We start from the raw sequence: 24308 nt of genomic DNA on the forward strand, positions 1-24308 counted from the left end.
TTTTATAGCAGAGCATTTCTGTTTTTGAACTCCCGCAAGTATTCAAAAGTATTATTTCTTGCATTGAAGAAAAAATGCGAACATTTGACCGTTTACACTTATTCATACGAAATCGAATTGTCTTTGCATCTATGCGTGTGACTGCATTCAGACTCGTAGCTCTGCAGAATTATGACTCAATTAATGACAGAAGGATTAGATTTTCTGCAAAAGCCGTTTGATATGTGATATCTTTGAAATGGAATCAAAAATTGTCATTCAAAAACTCATAAATCTACAAAATCCAATTTTCAGACCTAAATCGACAGGTCGCGACCTCTAAATTACCTTTAAAAAATCTATAAAAATAGGCAATAATATTTCTCTTAAAAACGAATAAAATTAGGGAGTAGAGTCTTGAAATTTCGAAAAAAAGCATTTTCGATGGGCACCCTAATGTACATACATACGAGAACCAGTTAATTTCATTTAAAGAAATGGCCTGTCGTCCGTTTGCGCTGTTGCGTATGTAGAGCATATTTTGAGACGCAATATATAGCTACTTGCGGCGAGGCGACATCTACCTCTAGAGTTTTGATATGATACCTAGCGGCGAGGTTGATATCTAGACTTTTTTTTATAGGATCTTTGCAAAGCAAAGTTTTTATAGCTATAAATGGTGTCTGGACAAACAACATTGTAAATTGAAAAAAACGTTGTAATAAACAACTTTAGGCCGCAGTCTTCTAAAGCCACCCCTCGTATATGTAAAAAATATTTTTTTTTTGGTTTTATACTGACGTTGGTATAGCGCAATGTATATGAAGAGGCTCGTATGAAACTCCCGTGAAGCTGTCTCCCCGGGAGACCTGGTGCACAAAATTTTCTTTTGTTAATAGAAAAATAAGAAGTCACCAATATAGTTATGTAATTGCACTACTCTACAAATTTCCTTGCAAAAAGGTATGTTGATAAAAATCTCAGCGTGTTCAAATGTCCTTCCTCGTTCGTACCGTTTCTTGCCATCCCCCTCGCTATTCAAACACAAGCATTCCATCAGATAAACGCTGCTAATTACATAAACGTGTGCAGCTTCATTACCTGCATGCTGTGCGCGGGTGTGTGCGTGCAAAATGTTGCAACTTGATTCCCTTTCTATTCAGCAATTCAAATATTTCCCTTTTTGTGCAAAAAAAGTTCTTATCTTTGGCAGCGTTTGATGGGCGCTTGGGGCGCTGCTAACTTACCAACTGACACATAGCTTAATTCGATATCTTCATATTTGCGCTCGCTTCTAGCTGGACGTTAAATTTGCCCGCTTAGTGGCGTTCGCGGAAATGTCGTTTTTGCCTTCATTAATCGTTTGCAAATTTCACTATTCCTCCTTTTTTTCTCTCAAACATTTTATCCACTTCTCAGTTTTTTCACTGACATCCGACTTAATTAATGCCCTTTATTCGTGTGCGTTTTTTTTCATCTTCTTCTTTTGTTTTCATTCTGTTACGACACGCTTTTACGTGTCACAAGCGGTTTGAAGTTTTTTATGCGCTGTGCTCTCGGACCATTTCGACCATTTTGCCAACCTGCGCTCTGGAGTCGCTATCAAATTTTCTGCCACATTTTTTGTGAGCTGAAAAATTTTATGAATTTTCGAAAATTTTTGCATTAAAAAACTTTGTTCGCATAACGCTTGCGGCGTTTTGTGCATTTTCATATTTCGATTGCTTTGGTCGCCCGAGGGATGGTGACCCAAGTAACTTTGAGTGAGTAAAAAAGTTTGCATGATTGTAGGTATATAAGTATGTCGGTAGGTGCGGTGCGGCCAGTGGGAGGCGGGGATTTGAAATCTGGCATGTGAGACCATCAAATATTCCATAATTTTGTGAGCATTCATTTATTAAATTAGCAAAATGTAGCAGAATGACTTGAACTTTTTCGGCTGATAAAGATATAAAATATAATATAAAGGCTTACGCTTTTCTCGTATGGAATATGTATGTTTGTATACGCTCGTGCCTACGAACTTTCGAACTAGATAAAAAGTGAAAATCATGCAACATTCATTTATTTAATTTCATAGCTACAGCTGAAATTGGCAACTGCAGTTTGCAGCTATTCAACATCGAGCCTTAAATGGCTAAATGCTTTATGTTGCCTTGTCTGTTTGCTTGCAGGCAGCAGCCTGACTGCCACACTTGACCGGTATTTGCAACTTGGAGCACCAATTACGCGGTAACCACTTAATTGCTGCTGTCTAACTTTGCCCCGAACTCTGTCATCCACCATCCCTCCATTCGGTCTGCCTGCACTCCAATCATCCTAAGATACTCTGTACTAATTTTCGCCATTGTGCTGACCTCCTTCGCTTGCCACACTCCTTGTTAAATTTTGTTGCTGTTCGTTCTTGAGTGAGGTTGGGGAGCTTAAATAAGCACTTCAACGTAAGTTTGCATACACTTCCATTTTTGAAAAGATTTTTCGCTCTAATTTTATTTCATTGCATTCCCTCAATATACTCGGCAAACTGAGAAGTAACAGCGGCTTATGATGTGCCACTTGTCCGTCCGATTTTCTTAGCACGCTTTTCATTTACTCCTTCGAACGACTTTTTTTCTACATAGGTATTGCACTCACCGCATCAGCTGGAAAGCCAATGAGAAAGTTTTCAAAGAATTTTTTTTTTTGTTGCAAGTGCAGCAAGTCTTCTATATTAAGATTTTACATTTTGTACTTCAACAAAGTACGCTTCTCGAATTGGTGGAAATATTTCTCGTCAAAGTACACATTTTCAGCTGTTTCAAACAAATGTTTACTAGCTACTTTTTGCCATCGACCGCCACCAGTGTCATCGTTACTGTTGTTCGTCATATCCAGCACTACGGGCATAATTCACGTAGCCGTTCATAACCACATCATCGCCAACACCCTCTTGTTTCGAGTTTCTTTACCACTCTACGGCCTTTCTCTTTGGTAGGAATTGTCTGTAAATTGCCAAACCCACAAATAACCAATCTGGGTTATAACTAGAATCGCAAATCGCAGTCTATAATTTCAAGGCCGAAAGCTTTAGAAAACTCTGTGCGAGCATAAATTGACTTATGCATTGCTGAATGAAATTAAAAATTCAACCGAACGCAATAAAGTCGATCAAATATTAAAAGAGTTCCCATAAAAGTAGTGAATCGAAGGATTTTTAGTTTACGGTTTCTGAAAATCCTCTTGAATCGGAATCAGTCTTATTTATTAGGAGGGTAACGATTCCTCAATATTGAGGCGAAGATTAGGAAAGCAACAGCTGTTACGCACTGTTGTAAATAGGCCCTTTAGGAAAAGATGCGTCACTTCTCAGCAACTTTATGTTTTTTTTCCTGAAGATACAGACTGCTGCAATCCCACACTGGGTCTACGAAAATACTTCTCCAATTACATCTAGTGAAGGTATACATGGTTGGGAAGTGAAGTGTGGGGCCAGCGTCAAGCAAACCTACTGAAAAATAGCGCCCTTAGTCACTCGTTCACAGTGATATATCAAATAACTTCATTCACCATGCGAAGAGGTTGGACGGTATTCTTGAAAGGATTTTTCGAAATAGCGATGAAATTTGACTTTATCCCTTTGGGCCAGCTCAGAGAACGCTGCGCAAAAGCAATGATGTGAAGAACTGTGAAGCCCTTCAGACCAGGAGAGAATCGAAAGAGATCGAATAATCAAACTGAGCGGAAACTTTTAATGTTGTTCGGCGCTTAATTGACCATTGTTCGATGAAAAATCATGCGGCTAGTTTCTTTATTTGAATATCTTTCTGAGGTAACTGCTTATTTAGAAGTGGATATTGACAACTTTCGATGATTCAAGGCCGTTTATGCGTTGGTAGCGACGAACATCAAATACGATAGAATGATGGGATATAGTGCAGTATATTATAATAAAGCGGCTCTACTGGCTTGAACATGACGTACACTGAAAAAGTAAAGCCATGGAAAGACCAGGTGAATTTGGCTTGATTTCAAAAACGGTGGCGCACCAATCGACAATACGCTTTAAAAGAATAAAATTGAAGTAGATTGACTTAGGGCTCCGTTTGGGGCTAGCACTGAAGTGTTTTGATAAAAAACGACGATATCGTTTTGAGGTAAAAATATTTACTTTTTGAATATCTTCGCTTAAAAAATAAATAATAAAAAAAAAAAAATCTAGAATATTGGCTTGAATAAATGTGTATAGTGCTCTTCACATGTACTCTTTAGTATTCATGAGTACCCACTGAGTGCATTAGAGTGCCGTATTCTTTAGGCACACACACATACAAATACATATACACATGAAAGTCATCCTCTTGCTATTTGAATATTTAAAGCAATAAATATTTTTTACATTTTGTTTTACTATTTGTTATTTTGCTGCTTTACATATAACACAAACATATACTAATATATGTATGTATGTACGTTGTATTTTCTTATATTGTGGTCGGCTTGTGCAACAGAGTGGCACTTGAAAATGTGCTCAAGTTTATTAAAAATGTAGACAAATTTTATTTGAAAATACTTTACCGCAAATGTTATGCGAGTATTGTGGAAAAATAAACTTCCATGCAAATGCATGTATATATCTAAAAGAAAGGTACATAAAACAAGGGGTGAACTATTGGTGACTGCAGATGCCTACAAGCTGCTGTAAGTGTGTAAATGTTAGTGGTGGAGTTATTATCCTGAAATTAGTTTCATAAAGTTTCCTAAAAATTTATTTATGTTTAAGGACCAACAACCAAAACGGGAATTTTAAGGAGATAATTTGTTATGCATTTGCTCTTCTAAAAATGGCTTCTTAAATGAATAGCTTGGAATTTAATAATCTGAACTAAAACTGAGTGTATGCGTCCACAGCAACTAGGCTATCAAGTTACACATGTGCAAATTTTTACATGAAAAATTGATTTAAAATATCTAAGCTATTATAAGTCGCAAATTTATGTTCTATTGTAGTTCTCTCAAATCCAATCAATCACAAAAACCGATTTTCGTTGAAATTTTACAGTAGCATCAACAATTGAAATAGGTTTGGTCGAGATACTTTGAGTCTTGTGAATAAAACAATAAGCAATTGTTTTTTCTTGAAATCTCAGACCTTTTATTAAAATTTGTTTGAATAAATCGACAAAAAGGTCTGAAATTTTAAGAAACAGCAATTGCTTAGTTTTTACTCATAAGGCCCTTTGTGGTAAAATTTTTTCTCCATTGATTATTTTCATTAAAAAATGCAGTGTTTCAAAATATTTATCAGCTCATTTGTTAATATATTTATCCATTGTGAAAACATAGTAACGTAAAAGCGTTCTCTCAGTTGGGCGGCAAAAGATCAATTGTGGCGTAGGCTGTGGGAAATTTAGGGCCATCCTGCTAAAACCAAGATTCGTCAAAGTCCATTCATTAAATTTTCGGCTATAAAAAAAATCGTTTAACGTCCCTCTGTGCCGGGCATTGCCTGATGAGAGGCTGAGCTCTCCAACCATCGACTTTTACCGCAGTTGCAGAGACGATAAAGAGGTGGAGATCATCGAATATTATCTCCGCCTCTGTTCCGAACTAGCCAAAAGGCGCAACCATTTCTTCAATAAGTATTTACTTTTTAGACTGCTTAATTGACAAAAACTCGGCACGCATTCTCAATACTAAGGTAATGGCATTACAGCGGGATTTTTTAACTTATGTGTGCCTCTGCGCTTTAGCTGAGGCAGCCCACTCTAATCTAGCCTAACCTAAGGGCTAAGCCGGAAGTAGTTAAGCCTTACCGTTGATTTTTGGCATTTTGTTTTGCTGACGGTGTTCTGGCATTTTCTTCAATACAATGTATACTGCACACTTTTAATTTTTTTCAATAGAAGAAAGTAAGCAAATCCTCAAATAAAAACGTTTGTCAAAAATCAACGGTAAATCCTAGCTACTGCAGACGTGAATCTTATTCTACTAAAATTTAATGGGCTACCAAATAACCTACTCAAAAGCTTTCGAGGAAATCTGATTAAATAGCTTGACATTTTTACGAAAACTACAATACTTTAAATATTGCACAAAGTGTGAAAGTTAGATTTGTAAGGTTTTTCTAAAGAATAAACTATATTTTTTGTACCTTCCTTTTATTAGCTCGGGATGTAACTATGTAATATTGATGCGCCTAAAGGTTGCAGCGATTTTTATTCTCAAGTTACATAGCTGATGACAGTATGGATGGCAATTATAATAGGGAGGTTTTAGTTTTTCAAACTGTAATTTTATTATACTTATAATTTTGACAAGGCGTGTATATATATAAGTGTATGTTTAGCATTCATACCGGTACTCGTAGGTATCTGTAATCGCTTGAGAAAATTATATATATTTGTACCATTAAAATACTTTACCGATGTCAATGATTTTTTACGTAAACAAATTTAGTTGATAGAAAAATATAACCGGAGAGCAAACAAAACTATTCTTATCAAAAATATTTTTAATTTTAAGCTCTTTATTTGAATATACAGTCTCAGTTAATTTTTCTTTGGACATCTTATTCGCTATGTATATTATATCAACCCGTTATTGTAAAAAAAGAATTTTGAAGAAATAACTAATTACTCACTAAGCATTCCTACCACTTGCAAATTCAACGTAATCGCATTTACTTAATGCGGTGAGGTCTTTTGCTCTAACCAAGAAAAACTATCCTTCAATGTGGCTTCCTTTTCATTGCCGATATTTGACTGATTTATCTCTGACATTTGCCAGAGGTTGCTGCTAACTCAGCAGTTTATTTATTGTTTGGAAATTACATTTATGCAATGGTCATTTGTCTTTGGCTCTTCGAGCAAACAAATACGCTCGTGGCCACAAATATTGACAAACTGAGGAATTTTGGGCGAACATAAACCGCAAGACATAAATCAACGGAGGAGTGTAGACGAATAGATTTCTTCTTCGCAAATAAATACAGTAAATACCTACATATTAGGGTGCTCATTAAAATACCAACATATACATTTTGTATGGGATACCGCTTTCCATTATTCTACGTACAAAATTAAAACATCCACGAAAGTTTCCAAATTTTAACTAAATTTTTAGGGCTGGCTATCATGGTTTGAAAAAATTTTTGACTTGAAAGCTGATACATTTTTTTGTCAAAGTAAATTTTTTGTCAAGTTCTTGCGATTAAAAAAAATCAATATTTTCACACCCTTGTAGCGACCCTCAACATTTCTTTTAAAGTTTGAGATTTTCGTATATGTTAAGGACAGGGATCGAAAATAATAGTTATTTGCAAAATTTCAATTCAAAAAGTCCGTCGGAAAGAATTGGTCTTTTTAACATTTATATATAGCTGGTTATCCAAGGTATCCTAATGATTTAAATATGATTTATGTTTTTTTACTTTTTACCAAAAAGTCGGAAATTAAGCCTTATTTTTTGACTGATATTTTTTCAGTCAAAAGTAAAAATTAAAATTTGACTTTTATTTTTCGGCCAATTATAACAGTTAAATCTGACTTATTTTTTCGGTCAAAATAGCAGTTTACATATTCACAATAAAATATGTTTTAGTAAATCCTTTCAACTGCAGTTTTCTATCTTCTGTAAATATATGGAGTTTCTTTAATTTAAGCTTTAAATTATTCACCTTTTTACAGGATTGATTTGGAATTCCATTTTATAATTAATATATTAACATAGCTGCCAAGTTCTGCTCCGACAAATTGTATCGCAAAACGCTAAGAATAAGCTTAGTGCTGAGAGCGCGCGTTCTACACTGACTTGTGTCACTGTCACTTGATGTACATATAATACATGCCAGATCTCTTACTGGGGGGATATATACATTTTTTACGCTCCCAGTAATCCATAAGGTCCGTATCAATATCAATGCGCTTCTCCTTGTAGGTGTCTATTTCCATAAATGCTTTTCGAACGGAAAAAATAAAAGTCATATTTTAACTTTTATATTTGACCCAAAAAATTAAAGTCAATTTGTAACTTTTATTTTTGACTGCAAACATATCGGTGAGAAAATAACGATTATTTCTTGACTTTTTTGAAAAAAGCATAACCGCTACGGTCCCTGGTTAAGATCCACCCTACTATATGTACATGCTTATATGAATTCATATATGAATATATATATAGTTATATTTAGTTGCGTTTTCGTGTTTTTGCTCTTACTTATGTCTAATGGTAAACTGTTTACGTTTTTTCTTATTCAATCAATTTTACTACTCCTACCTTCTCTGCGGTTGGTTTTATTTTTATTTTATTTTTTCCTCTAATCACTTGCACTTCCATCAGCAACCGAAATTGATTGCTACTTCAGCCATAAAAATGCAACAATTTGAAATCAATGCAACATAATAAATGTCAGCAATTTGCGGCACTCAGCCTGGCCGACAAAAAAAACCGCACAACTACAACTACTCTTACATACTATCAACGACAGGAGTACACTGTGAGGCCCGTATGCATGTATGTATGTATGTATTTACTCTGTTCTCAAAGTCGACAGGATACGTGCAACGAGCATCTGTGTTTTCGTCATTGCTCGTTATTTGTTCTGTTATATTTCCACAGCTGGACATAATAACGTTCTTCAGCGCACGTCTACTTCAGCGACGATACTCAAAATGAGTTTTCTTTGGTTTAATTCGTCACGTGCGGCTGTGGTAGTTTTGTTGGCTGAAAACTACACACACACAACGACGTTTTCAAGCCTTTGAGCATACATGTCTCTACACTTTAGTTTAGTTTTTTTTTCACTGCATCCCTGATGGAAAAATCTTGGTTCTCAAAAAGGCTAAAGAATCTATAAATAGTACAGTTGAGGAATAGTATAATGTTTTCCAGATGTAGCGCCTAAGTGTAGATGAAGAAATTACATTTAAATTTGTAGCCCAATTCACCTAAATTTTACCAACAGTGAAATACTGGAACTTTATGTTACAAATTAATTAAAATTATTAAATAAAAGGATTTACCTGTAGGGTTGGCGACCAGCTTGTAATGATGTGCGAGCGTCTCGCACTCGTCATTCCTTCACTGACCATCACATGCAGGTCAGAAGCAATCCATTCATTCATTATTTTGTTGCTCTGTAATTCTTTATTTGCACAAATGGTATATTAATTCCTATACATGGATAGCAACATTTTTTAGTGGCAGCGAAAGGGGTCTGCTTACCGGTGTCTTGCTCTAGTTAAAGGCTTTTGCTATTCTGAGCTACATAAAATTTTAGTTTGATTTATATGCAATGGCTTCACAATTTTACTATGAAGACTTCAAAAATTATAACTGCTAAAGAAATAACAAAAAGTAAGAAATGCCAAAAGAAGTACATGTCGCATATTAAGAGTTCAATTTTGTTGATCAGTGTTATCGAAATGCTTGAAAAAAATTTGCCTGGCCGCTCTGGCACACCCGTTAACCGATTGGGCAATTCAAACTTTCCATAAATCACTGTCAAACGTTGAATAATAACTAGGAGTGTCAGTTACTATCGAAATTCGACCGTTTTTCTAGTTTTTTAAGGCCATCGGACTTAGCACGTGGTTTAGCTTACTAGGTACAAAATAACTTATCGGAAAATCTCTTGCTTTGGAACTAAAACGTGAATACAATTTCTTTATTTCTTTGAAGGCATTTGAAGGACTCTGGCAGGACTTGGAATTGATCCGATACATTCCAGTTTGTCGACATATTTCGATAATTTGATGCATATCGATAAGTCAATGAATTTAAAAAACACTAAAATCCGATAACTCAATAAAATTCAATAACTCTACTAATTTCGATAATTTTTGTGCATTTCGAGGGCTCGATAAATTTCGATAAAACTTCGATATACTATACACTAAAATCCGATAACTTAACAAAACTCGATAACTCTACTAATTTCGATAATTTTTGGGCATTCCGAGGGCTCGACAAATTTGATAAAATTTCAATATACTAAATATTTTGAAAAATCCAAAAGCTTCGATTCGATAAGTCGACAAATTTCAGTAAATCAATAAATATCGATAACTCGATAATAAATATTGACGACTCTATTAATGACAATAATTATATAAATATTGATAACATGATAAATTTCGCTAACTTGACGAATTTCGATGGTCCCATTAATTTTTGTAAGTAGCCCGATAACCATACGTAAATTTCCACAACTAAGTTTCTGTGTCTATAAATTTCGTTAACTCAATAAAAATTGATCAATTTGAATAATTCTACACGTTGCGAAAACTTAATAAGCATGGATAGCTCCATAAATTTCGATATCTTGATAACTTTCGATAACTAAGTATTTATGACTGAATTCATTTCGATTCCTTTTTAATAGTTTCAATACAATATCTTTCCCTTACAGGTACCCAAATTATTATGTATTGGCCATTGTTTACATTTTCGTATTTATCTTTAACGTTGTCTTCACCTTTTTTCTTAATCGTTTTTATTATTTATTTCTTCATCATCACATTTATATTTACTACAAAGTTTAATTTCAAATACGAAGTAAAACAAAATGCTAAAACGACTCAAATTGAATAGGTTGCAAAAACAACTATACAGAAATACGCAAATTTTCAAACTACGATTTTGGACGTAATTTTCCAACACTTTTGAAACCATGGAAACTCCCCTCGTCTACAGAAAAATGGTTCTTAGAAACGCCGAACGAACGGAGACAAAATTTATGTTAGATTGGCGCTTACACATATGTTAGTGTTTGGCCGAGCTTCCCCTCCGATTTGTGTATTTGTATTTTTATGAGAAGCTGTTTTTCATAGCAGAAATACTCTCGAAGGTTTGCCATTGCCTGCCTGGGGGCGACCGCTCTTAAGAAAACAATTTTTTTCTTTATTTTTTGCGATGTTGCCTTGACCAGGACTTGAACCCAGGCCCTATGCGATTAAATTCAGTTTATAGTGTAGAATGTGGTGGAGGTGATTTAGGCGATTACATACAAAGCTCTTAGTTGCAAAATTTTCTTTAGCTTAGAACAATTTAGTTACATCTAAAGATATACTGTGTATGTATACACAATACCTGTAAATATTGTGTTTTGGTCCACCTTACAATAATATTGCAATTTCCCATTTAAGCAACGCAAAAATTATATACTTGCAAGCCAGCATTTTTTCGCTCATTTTTCTTTTCACTATTCTTCTTTCTGTTGCTGGTTGTAAATAGTATTCTACTGCCAAATGTACAACTGTTGCGCTGTAAGACTACATTGTAGCAACAATGGCAGAAGCAAGTGGCAGCCAATTGCCTTCGGAAGTCAAAAGAAGTGGCAAGCGCAAGGTCTTGTGCAGCAGACTGGCAAAAGGTTGTTGTTGCACACCACAATATTGCCGTTATAGTATTTCATTTTTGTGCGGACTAAAATGATGCATATTGCAATTTTCGGTATTTTTGCGGAAGTTTTAGCGCACTGCACCTGCTTTTGGGACTACAGCTGTTGGCTGCTAGGCGTGTGGCGGTTACAAAAATTTGATTATTTTTTGCAAATTCCCATTTATTAAACCACTTGCTTCCTGTATCAGCTGTTTGGCGCTTGCCTCTATATAGTGAGAGTATTGCAGATATAAATGTGCAACTGTGGTTGCCTTCAGCTGCTGTAGAGCAATAAGCAAAGCTAGCAAGCGCTGAAACAAAGAAAAGAAAAAACTGAAAATTATATACACAAATGCCACTATAAAAAATATAATGAAAAGCATTTTGCACTCTATTTTAAATTTCTTAACTTTCCCGAAACAAATTCTTGCGCTACCAGTTGCCGCAATTGCCAGTTGCAACAGTCGTTACACACTCGCTTAGTTACTGTCGCGATACTTTGCAGCTCTGCGTCGCTTCTCGCAACAAGTTTACGCAAACTACTCTTGAATTACTTTCCCTCCCATTTCGGTTTGCTTTTTAATTCAATTCTCATTTCTTTTTTCGAACATATTTCCTTCCTCAGTGTCATGTCGCAGTCCGCCACCTGTACTTTCTTGCTGCAACCTTGCACGTTGCACTCTGCCTTGTGCGCTCTGTGTCCCGTGTCGCATTTTGTATTCACTGATATTCGCTTCTCGCTTTTCTTTTACCTTGCAGCAACGTTATTGTTCCGTTGTAATGTGCACCTAAGGTGTGGAAAATTATTTTCGGTGGGTGTTTTTATTGTTGTTGCTACCGCGAGTACTCACTCGCCTCTGTGCGCGAGCCACGGTGTGACATTGACTGCTGTAGAATGCAAGTGCACCATGGCCACGCGTGGAGACAAAAATGGTTTTTCTCTATCGAAAAAATTAAATGCATTTGACCCAAGAAATAAAAGTGCTTGGGGCTGTATGTGTGCATGTGAAGTGGTTGTAACGGCTCCGCTGGGAGCAGTGTTGACCTATTTATTTTCTGGCGGAAAATTTTCTTAAAGTAAATAATATTAAGTTAAAATTTTTATATTTTTGCTGCTGCTTTTCCTTACATTTAGTAGAAAATTCTGTTGAATTTCGCGTTGATTTTTTATGTGATGAGATCAGGTAAAAAAAAAATCCGCACCAATACAAGGCGAAAGACACTGCCTATACAGTTACGCTGTAAAAAGGAGGTAAATAAAGAGAAGGGATATGGTACCAAAGGAAAATAGAGAATACGAAATATGTAAGGGAGGCGAGTAGCTCTAAATGCAGGCCGATGGAGGAAAGAGCACAAAAATTCTACCAGTAGATACGCGAGCTCACGAAAGTTGTACGATCGGGTCGAATTCTCGTAATAACAAGAACGGAAAACTGGCAACTCACTAACTGCCGAGGAACAGTGGTGGGCTAACAACACATGCCCCTCATACTTTAGCTTTGGCACTTGATTACACTGTGCAACAATTTCGAGGTCATTGTTGGGGGGGGCGGAATCATACCAACTTAGTATGAAAGATCTAGACCCATTAGGTAAAACCTCGCAATCTTTTTTCATTCGCAGGTTAATTTATTTCTAAGGCCATACTAATTTGAATTTTTTTGCTTGCATAATAATTGCAGAAAATTTTTGGGTGCATATAGTGGAATTTCACGAGGTATAATTTTGTAGAATGTTTTACCACATTAGCACCGCTACGAAAAGGTCATTGTGACACCTATTTGGAAAATATGTTTTTTTTTTTGATTTGTTATCGGAGAATATTGTAAAAGCTGCAGATTTAAACTGTTGCGACACTATTTCTTACTTCTAGTTAGAAGATCGTATTATTACTGGCGTATAGACATGATATTGACATAATTAGGCTTAATAGTCGCGTCGTCTGTAAAGAATAAATCACGTGGATCTGATGAAGGGCGAACAAAAAACGATGTTCCTTCATTCAACAAAAAAAAGCTGTCAGCTCATTTTTGACAAGCACCCACGTCGCTATTGGCATTTATGCTACTAGAAGACATTGAAGCTTCATATCTCCCACAGGTGCTCAAATGGTAGTGGGTGAATTATATGAGTGGTTGCCACTCGTCAGTAATTTCTAGAGACAAAACAAGCAAGCCAAGGAGAATTTTTCCTGCTATTGTTAAACCATTACAGGAAGCTTTGAATCCTCAATCACCAGAGGGAGTCTCGATTGTCTCTTATGCTGACGACTGCTCTATAATAGCGACTGGAATGGAATTTTTCTCGCTTCTTTACTGCAAGGAACCGTAACCCCTCTCCTTACACGTCCTCGGCAATATTTTTTACCACCTGGACGAAGGTAGACAGACTGCCGCTGGGCTATGGATGGACCGTATAGAAGCAGTTGGGCTTAACGGAGTAGTGTAGCCGCTACAAACAACAACAACATGCGAGTAATTTCAAAGTAGTTGAGGACTCCTTTAACTTGGGCACCACCAATAACAACGCCTGTGCCGAAGTGCAACAAGAATCTCTTTTAGCAACAAGTTCTTGTTTCAATGAGCCGTAGGATCATCTCTCTGGTTTTAATCTTTGGTTTATATGCGTAAGCGAACTGGATTGAATAATTTTGAGGAAGATATGTGGTTTGCTAACAGACAAGAGATAAGGTTTTTTGAGCTCGGTGTTAAAGTAATTTTTCAAACCAGTTGGTAACTGAAACCTTCTCAGTCAGGTTTCAGATTCTGCTTGAATTAGTTGTAACCAAGCAAGTCTTGCGAAAACTTCTAAAGCGGGTGTATTCTCTTCCTCATTTGCTGACAAAAATATAGACATACTTCGAAACTAGTCTTTAACGAGGCGCTCAAAGTAATTAAGCCGAAGGACTTGCAGTTACCCGTGGCAATCACTTTCATTACCCGCGTTGCTAGCATAACATTTCCAAACGTGTAATTATGTGAGTTTCTTATAAATACCTTGAAAAAGCTTAAGAATTTTCTGGCACTTCGTGACTCATGCCAAAATGGCGAATTTACAAAAAACAGGAAACCTAGAAAAGTTATTAAAACTAAATGAGGCTACTCAGTGAAAGTAATGCAAAATACAGAAAGTGAAAATGTCAAAGTATCTTCAAGGGAGGTACATTCTCTTGCTAAAGTGAAAGCTGGTGCCTGCAGCAAAAGTAATTGCGAAATAATTCAAAGAATGTGCAGTGAAACAGGAAATTATGTTTTTAGTTCGCTGTAAATTGCGTAGCAGCAGTAGCTCACCAGCGCCAGCACGAACATTTCGTAAAATTATGTGGCGTTTGTGGACGGGCGTAGGAAATTATGGAGTGAACTTTATTTAAANAATGTATTTATTATGTAAGAAGTGCCACCAACGCACATAGTACAGCATAAATATGTGCTTAAGATTTAGCATGTGTGCGCCTATACATATTACACATACATATGTGTGTATGTGTGCGGTAAAGTCGGTTGTACGCTATGAACTCTTAACCAAGTTAATGATTCGCGAGAAAATCAATTTCAGTCTTTACGACACAAAAGTTCGCGCGCGTTCAGCCAAACAACCGCCACAATCAGGCGTGCTTTCACATACGTACATGTCGACGCATGCAAGCACGTATATACGTATGAAACATATACAGTACATAATTGAAGTTAAGATACAGCAAGACCACTGCAGTGGCATTCCCATTTAGCCTCTCACGCGAAAGCAAAAGAGGGCAGACAGACAGACAGTCATCAGACCACCAACCTCTGTGGCAACCAGCGAAGCAATCAACGTACATACATATGTGTACTATATATGTACATATATGCCGAAATTTACACTGGTAGCAATATTATTCGGCAGTGGCTATGCGACATTGCGGAAAACTGGTTGATTGCTTCGCTGGTTGCCACAGAGGTTGGTGGTCTGTCTGTCTGCCCTCTTTTTTGCTTCCGCGTGAGAGGCTGAATATGAATGCTACTGCAAAATCGCCCATCGCCCAGCCAACTATCTTACGGCACTCAAATTTTACAGCAGAGCGAAAAAACGGTTTATGCTTTGAAGGTATTGCCTTGATAGGCGGTATTTTCTCTAGCTATTATTTTAAAAAATTTGTTGTTTTAATAATGATTTAACGATTTCCATGCACAAAATCTCGATGCTTGGAGTTCAGGGTTACCAAATCTCATTTTTGCCACAATGGCAATTTAGGCAGTTTTGCTAAAACATCGACGATATATATTATTATATGGAAAAAATTTGTTTTAAAATTTTGATCCTCTATATTTGTGCTTTTAGCCGAAATAATATATGTCCGAAGTTTGATCGCTATAAGATAACGATAAGCCGTGCCGACTTTTAGTTTAAGTTTTAGTCCATTAAAATTTTGGAAATGCGAAAAATTGAAAATGCTTCCAAAATTTGAAGACATTTCTAGTAAATCTGCATCTTAAAATTTTTCCTGAGACGGCAGGATTTATCTCAGTGCTTCGAAATGGAAAAAGTACAGTGGCTTTATTAGGGTGTATTACAAGGGGCTGCAAAACGATATGTTTTCTAGTCAAATAATTTATGTATGTCCAGAAAATGTGCAATTGTAGAACATTTTATAATTAGTGAACACTAAATAATTATTATTAAATTAAACTTTTGGAACAAATTCTTTTGTGTGTGTGTTTTAGTGTTTGACATGTCTTCTCGGCTTGATTAAGGAATAAATGTGGAGACATTAAATAAAAATTTTGAAAAATAGCCTTGAAAATGTGTATCCTTTAATATCGTTATATATATATTCATAGGATTTAAATTAAACTAAGATTCTTCAAAATGCATTCTAAATTAAAAATCTCGACTGATAATAATTTTAAAAGACATCTTTAACATGTTCCAAAAGGATAATTGCAAACGAAAGTTATAATTGTACGATGGTCGGCATTTAGTCTAAGTGCGTTTTCTGCACGCGGTTGTTCTGTGCCCAGTTCAGACAAAAAAAAAAATACCCACCCAGTAAGTATGGCTCTCACTCTAAGTCTAATAGGAACTTGCGGATGACTAGCTGGGTAATTAAATCTAGCTATGCCGCATTCCTCAGTTTCATTTAAATCGCTCCATCCCGATCAACAGCATTTATAAAAAATTTACAAAAATTATGGAGTTTCGATATTTTAAACTAATTGCTTGGTTTCACATAATATCATATAACATCCACGTGCAAAAATATATGCACAACCCACTTGAGAAGCCATGCATGTAAACATACTTTAATATGTACATACATTATATATAAATATATATAGAACGTTCCACATCAACCGGATCAGTACGATTACCGAAATTTGATGGGAATCTGTCCCAAAGTTTAAGGTCTTAAAATGATCATTTAGATGTCCCTAATTGAAGGCAGTATGGGCTTTTGAAAAACTTAATATGGCGTCTTTTGTGCCTCTGGAGAACCCAACTATAAGACGGAAAAAGTTATAGCGGTTTCTGGTATCTCGGTCTGATTTTAAAAATTCGAAACGGCGGATCCAGTATGGCGGTAAAAAAAATTGAAATCGATCCGATTCACTTGAACCGCTTTCCTCGAGGCTTTTCGAGGCAATTTATTACGACTCTGAAATCAGATTGGTAAAATTCAAAATGGCGGTCAAAATATGCAACCAAAAAAAAATTTCACATTGATTAGATTCCCTCAAAACCTTACAGCCGGAGGTTCTTAAAGTCGCTGAACACAAAATGCATTTACTATTTCTCACGAAAATCGAACGTATGTATGTACATGGCGTATGAGTAACATTCTCATTTCGTCTGAATATTTAACTCATACGCTCATAATTTCGATTTTAACTTTTTCGTGATAAATGGTAGCTGCAATATGGATCTGTCATTTTTATTTTTTAAATCAGACCCCAGATTAGGAATCAGAAATCCCAAAAACATAAAAAACCGCTGTCACTTTTTCTGGCTTAGTGTTGTGGGGTTTTCCAGAGACACAAAAGTTGTAAAATCTAATTTAGAATTAGTTCAGACCCCATAGTTGCGGACGCCATATTGAATTTTTCACAAGGTTATCACTTTAAGACCCTAATCGTACCGATCTGGTTGACGTGGAACGTCGCATATACATATATATGTATGTATACTATGTGTTCATGAACAAGTTCATGAGTGTTTATATGTGAGTATGTACGAGAATGTGCATATATAAATATGTCCATGCGTACATGTATGTGTAATAAATTCTTATAGTCTCATCGGGCGAAGTAAATATATATGTATGTATGTATATGAGTTGAAAATTGTTGGATTTACACATATGTTGCTACATGTTTTGAACTGCTTCCTCACTTTGAAGAAATGTTTTTGTTTTACGCACATGCCTCCGTTGTCCTTTCCTCTTTTCCTCGTTGCTGCGTGATTGGGTAATTGCCGCCGATGTTCACTTGCTGTTTGCAGGCATCAACGTATCGATTTCATTGCTTCCTCTCAATCAATTCCAATATAGCAACGGCTTTAACGACGTTACATAGTAAAATACATACATATGTAGTATGTATTTGTGCATACATTAAAGTCTGACACTAAAATGAGAGGGAATAAATTAAAATTAAAATGCCTTATGAAAATAATTTGCCAGTAAATTACAAATTTATGGAAAATTGCACATTGAAAACTGTGTGACTCTGTGCTGCTGACTGCTTGTTTTTATTTCACACGCAACTTACAGTTTGTATGCCTTGAGTATTTAACGTCACAACAGAGATTTTCTTTCATTTCATATGCACACAAATCTGCGTACATATGTATGTATATTTTCTTTAGCATTGTTATGCTAACGGTTTTCTTACTTACTATACCTACATATTTGCAACCTGAGAGGAACATGTATGCAAAATGTATATATGTATGTGTTTATTTTTTGCAGCAGCAAGAATTCAATATCATTGGCACACTCGGTGAGTGTAACGGTGTTCGTTTGCGCATTTATGAGTATAGCATTTCTTTATGCAATGTATTCTATGTCAATATTTTATTATTGAATTGCCAAGCTTGCTTTCGAATATTCAGTGCACTGATGTGTTAATCAGTTCAAGAGGAAGGCAAAAGTGTGAGAATAATTAAGCAAACTTTAATATTTGATATTAAAATTAAGTTCAGCATTTTCTTATCTTTCTTGCAATAAATCAGGGAAAAGAGAAATGATCAATATTTGTTCGTAGTATTTAGTAGTAGAGGTCACTAGATATATTTTTTTTTCAGGTTGCCATGCCAATATAATTTACAACCCTAATCAAGTCTTTCAATCGAGGAGCTCTTATAAATATATAGGCTTTTCAAGCAAGTATTTTTTTTTCAAAAAAACCTCATTAGAAACTATTTTGGAAGTACTTTTAATACCTTGACCAATAGAAAGCAGACGAAGAGGAGTATTTCTTCCAAGTTATCAAACCTATCGAGTTTTTTTCGGTTGTTTAGATGTGCATTCAATTAGAATATTTTTGCAGTTGGCCAGACATTTTTTACTTATGTACTTATGTATGTACATCTACATCGAAAATACGCACTTATACTTAGTGCCTACTCAACCACTGGTACTGCGATGCAAAATTGGCTTTATTTTATTTAACATATATGACCAGAATAAATATTATGTCGCGTAGACTCTCAGTATCGAAGACCTAAGACTCATTTAGAACGCTTCAAGGCTTGATGACAGTTGTAAATCTCTTTGGAACTGCCTAGGCGCTTATAATAGATTGACGCTCTGTTGGGTCCTTTCACAAGAAAGGTTCAAAGGCAACGAAAGGGCCGACTGTCTCGCAAAACGTGCAGCCCAAATGCGCAGGCATAGTTCCGAGCCTTTCTGAGGCACACCTAAAAGATACACTATGGAGCTGCTTAGGTGTTGGGAATAATCTCAGAATGATGGGCACTGGCGGATATCAACGGGAATGAGACAATCAAAGGGTGCTCAGAATTCTTGCAGGCTACCTAAGAGGAAACTGCAAGTTAAGGTACGGACAAATCGTAGGTTTTGTGGGCTGGCAGAGGAAACCACAGAGATATTCTGTGTGATTAACCACTAGGGTGGTCCTTAAATGTAGGAAGCAAATTTTTACATCATATTTCCTAAGCCTAAACCCCTAAGTCAATGCTAATATATTGAGTAGAAGATATCACATAAATTTTGGCCCCGATTGGAGTCGGTTAAGGCATGTCGAACGGGGGTCAAACTTCAGATTACCCTATGAAGCCGTCTTAGCCGACTGCAGTCGGGATCAAAATTTATATGTGATATCTTCGACTTTGGCGGTATCAATTTCAGTATTAAAAAAAATTCTTTTTAATTTTGTGAGTCTTCCTAGAGGCATTTGGCCTTTGATTCCTTTGCGACACGCCTTAGTCGACTAAAATCGGTAACAAAATTTATTTGTGATATTTTCGACTATGTTAGTATTGATTTCGGGTATTAGATTAAAAAAAAATTAGCTTTAGTTTTCTGAATCTCTACAGAGGAATCTGAACTTTGCCCCCTGTGCGACATGCCTTAACCGTCTTCGATTGGGACCAAAATTTATATGTGATATCTCTGGCTGTGGTGTTATCGATTAAGGGGTGAGAGTGAAAAAAATCGTTCATTTGATTTTAAGGACGGACAACCCTTTTGCCCACTTAGACTGATAAACCTTGGGAAACGATTATCTTCCCCATCCAAATGTAGGAACATGCCACCATCCAATATGTACAATTTCTTAAATGGGATGGAGTGACTACTTCCGGATACCCGACGTAATAATAATAAGAATGTAGTAGAGCTTGATGAAGAAGGAATTCTGTGTGATTTCTATTCATAACGAAAAACACTTTCAAAGCGTCGACACCAGCGCTTTAATTACAATGAAATATTCGCTATGGTTTAAGTGCTGATCAAGAAGTGATACTATCAGCAACCACCAGGAATACATTCACTAAAAATATTGCGAAAACGTCAAGCGACAGTGTGTCAACAGAACTGAAATTGCGAACAGCAGAAGACAAGAAACAAAAACCCCAACGCAGCATCCCTTTGCCAGCGCCAACGCCCTGCAGTGGCAATAAAAGTTAATGTACGAAAAATTCTGACACGGATATCTTAAGCATTCAAATTACCCGTAAAATACGACGATGACAGCAGCAGCCGCAGCCGCAGAAACAGAGGGACGACGCAGAGTACAACAAAAAATGTTGTGGAAATAATAGCAGTAATGTTAAGTGCTCGCGGCAACAAAAACAGCAGAAACAACAAGCATAAAATGTGCTACATATCAGCAACCGCGTTGAATACCTGCAGTAATGATAAATTGTGCAACAACAGCACCAACACCAACACCAAAAGCCTGGGCAAGAGGGTGGCGGTGGCGGTGGCGGCAACAAAGATTCTGGCAGCAGCTGAGACAAGAGCAGCATTCACAGCACGTTGGCAATATTGTAACTCATTCTTATTGTCATTTGTTATTGCTGTTGTAACATTTACTGTTGAATATTTTTGTGTTGGTGTTTTCAGCACTGCGCTGCAATGGCACTCCTGCCGTGCCTGCCGTATAAGTTGCGCTTAATTTGCATATTTTATGCGGCGGCAAGCGCACAAATAGCGTCAGCACGCGCGCTTACCTGAATATTACATAAGTAGATGTTAAGTGTGTGCGTGTTTTCATGAATATATGTATGTGAGTGGAAGTGGTGTATGTGCGCATTTATGTTCAACACCGTCGACAACGCGTAAATGCCTGTCAATGTAATTGTGGCAATGTAAAGTGTCAAAATGCGGCCGCGCGTGCGCCAAATGAGCGACGGTGGCACTACTCCGACTACTCCGAGCTGCTGCCGTAGACTCTTATGCAAAACTTAGCAACTATTGTCAGCGCGCTAACAAAAATAGCGCTCGCAAATGAATGCACATCTGAATGCCAGGAAATGTTGGTGGAATAAGTAAAAAGGCCTACTTGTATTCTCGCAGTCGACACAAATCAGTTTTTGAATGGCCTGGAAGTGTGTGTGCGGCAAAAATGTGGCATGTCCTCATTTGGTTGGTCCTTTTTGTTTGTGCCTGTCACTTTGCATGGAATAGGTGAATGTTTTAGTTGTCGTAAATGGAAATGAAAATAAAGTTATCAGCTGAGATTGTGGCATGTGTGCATAAATATTTTAACATACTTACCGTACCTGCTGTCCTTGAGCAGGCAAAATTATTTGACATGCGTGTACGGGTTGTAATGCCTGCTGGATTTTACCTTTTTTACGAATTGTGCTGGCGTAACTAATGCTCTGAGGTGTCAAAGAATGCAGTCATCGTGACTTTGAATCATTGCAGTCACATTCATTGACTAATAATTTTTAACTGCAGCCAATCAATCACATATTTGACTTAAGACTGCACTGACTAATTAGTCATTTTCGCTCATCCCTTGACTGCAAACAGGATTTTTTTAATCCTTTATTACTTGGGTTACTTTTCAGCATTTTCCAATCCTTTTTTTTTCTATTTTTGGCCGCGTAGTGCCAGTGCGCGACAACCTCTCTAATCCAATCATCAAAGGTGAATCGTTTTGATCTAACTTGTTGGCAATTTTGTTGTTCCTCCTCTTAAATCAACGCAGCGAGGATACTGCGTGCAGTATAGATTTTATAATAAAATAGATCGCTAACTAACTGACACAATGATTACCAAATGTGGAGCTCTGGGCTACAAAAAGTCGAAAGAAACTGGTGATCTCGCGAACAGCAAACCTTTATTTTGACTTAAATATACACGCCCGTTTCCCATCGATTCTGGGATATCAACTAAAGAATAGCATTATCAGGATTTATTCTGATAACCAGGCACAAATTTTACTAAGAAAATTTTCTGAAACCAAGTGTGGAGCAATACTCGATTTCTTGTTTGGGTTCCTGGTCATAGAGACATAGTTGGTAATGCGAGAGCCGATCGTTTGGCTACGACAGGAGTTTCTTTTAATGACTATGTTGCAAAATGTAGAAAAATACAAATATTTGCAGTTTCTGGAACATAAATGGAAGGTACGGTCTGAGTTACATACTTGTAAGGTAAGGCACTAGCTAGTTTTTTGGTCTGATTTTCTTAAAAAAGAATATCTTCGGGAAGCACACAATTAAACTGCAAGGGAAATTATACTGTGCCGCAATGAACGACGTTGACAAATTCATGAGCGGTTCCCAAGAGTTCGATACCTTTGGAAGACCTTTGAGGTGAGGAGCCGGTGAATAGAGATGTGGACTCGCTTAGAATTTTCAATCGAATTTAGTTAGCACAGAATAGAAATGACTAGAGTATGTAGCTAGACTCGACCGAAATCGCTTAGCGGCAAAACCGAAGAAGGACAATAAGAACAACAAAAAAAAAAGAAGAATATTTCCAAATTAAAGAGTTATTTCTATTTATGTGTGATTTATATTTATACACATGACTTACTCTATTATTCGGTAAAGTTTTTTTTCAATCTTACCGAGATGTATTCTATGAAATACTAGTTTTAATAACACCTAACGAAATACATTGTAAATGAACGTAAATATGTTCGATATCGAAATGTGAAAATTGAATGAAAATACGAGAAGTTGAAAGAGAAGAATTTGTAAATATTTAAGCATATCCTGTACGCGTCTGTAAGAATTACATTGTGCAACAATCATATGCAAACATTCGCATGTGGCAATAAAACAGTGTGAGCCAAAAACGTAGCACAAACAATATGCTTAAATTTGCCATTTCCGTCAGTGAAAACATAAAACATATGCATGAATATCGACACGCACACTAACCAACCTTCCCATAAATGATATCGAGCGACATTCGCAAATGCTGACTGTTGAAAAGCTGAAATCCGAAAAGCACTCAACGCAGCAAAGCGTCCCAATAACAAACACTTTTCAACAAACGAATGGTTAATTTTTAATTTGCATAAATAAAAAGTAAAAAAAAAACACACACACACACATACACACGCGCCTATATAAAGGCTCAGCAAAAAGCTCGCTTTTTCTGTTTATTTCCCTTTTGTAAAAGGAGACGCTGAAGTTTCACCTGTGCGTGGCATGGCATTATTAGAACAAGTGCGGCAAACCTGTACGCATGGGTGACGGTACAACGTGGCGTATGAGTGACTTACATTGATGCTTTTTGTTATGTTTGAATCACAAAAATCGCAAGTCCTCATACATATGTATGTACATATGTGAGCAATGAAGCAGCAGCAACAAAATACACTCTTCACAAGTATCACACAAATTTTGGTGCGATGGCGGAAGATCAGAAAAATGAAAATTAAAGCCAAATAAAGACAAGAGAAAAAAGTAAAATTACAATGGAAAAGAAGCAGAAAGTAACGATGACGCATTTGCGAAATAAGCAGGCGATGGGCAGGCGTTCAAAAGCTAAGCTAGTAAGGACAATGGAAGTGGCAAAGTGATAAAAAAAAAAACGTTCATCACATTGAAATAGAGAAGTGGCTGTGAGTTTGCCGAAAAATTGCAGAGAAAAGAAAATCAAGTGTCATGTTGCGAAATAGAATATGTTTTACGCTTTAAACTTGGCTTATTTCAGGCGCATGCAAAAGTGTTTATTGAAGATCAAAAATTACAAGAAAAAGGCAGAAGACTATGAAACGACTGAAAGTTTCTTACATTAAATGAGCGACAAACAGTTGGCTTAATTAAAAAAGTTTATAATAGCACATTTCAGCATTTCAATAAATTAATCGATTGATAAATGCAAAAAAATCCAATATCATAAGCATTTCTTTTACATTCGTTTAAAAATCAGACAAATCCTTTATAAAAAATATATTTATATTTCTCTCTCTACCACATGGAAATGAAATGTTTTTGTGTAATGTTTTCCCTTTTTATTAATATTTTTTATCCCCTTAGCCTTTGTTTGCAACTTTATTGTTTGC

The 24308-nt window shown here is 36.3% G+C and overlaps 1 long non-coding RNA gene across 1 annotated transcript; it reads right to left on the minus strand.

Annotated features, from left to right (window-relative positions):
* Positions 1-627: 627 nt before the first annotated feature.
* Positions 628-23953, minus strand: LOC108368597 (uncharacterized). Its single transcript, XR_001848400.1, has 3 exons — positions 23943-23953; positions 11457-11468; positions 628-708 (listed from the first exon to the last, which is right to left on the minus strand). It is a non-coding gene; the product is annotated as an uncharacterized LOC108368597 (long non-coding RNA).
* Positions 23954-24308: the final 355 nt, after the last annotated feature.

This window comes from Rhagoletis zephyria, unplaced genomic scaffold, assembly GCF_001687245.7.
Source record: "Rhagoletis zephyria isolate East Lansing unplaced genomic scaffold, Rhagoletis_zephyria_1.1 Rzeph_scaffold_03208, whole genome shotgun sequence".
Lineage (NCBI taxonomy): Eukaryota > Metazoa > Arthropoda > Insecta > Diptera > Tephritidae > Rhagoletis > Rhagoletis zephyria.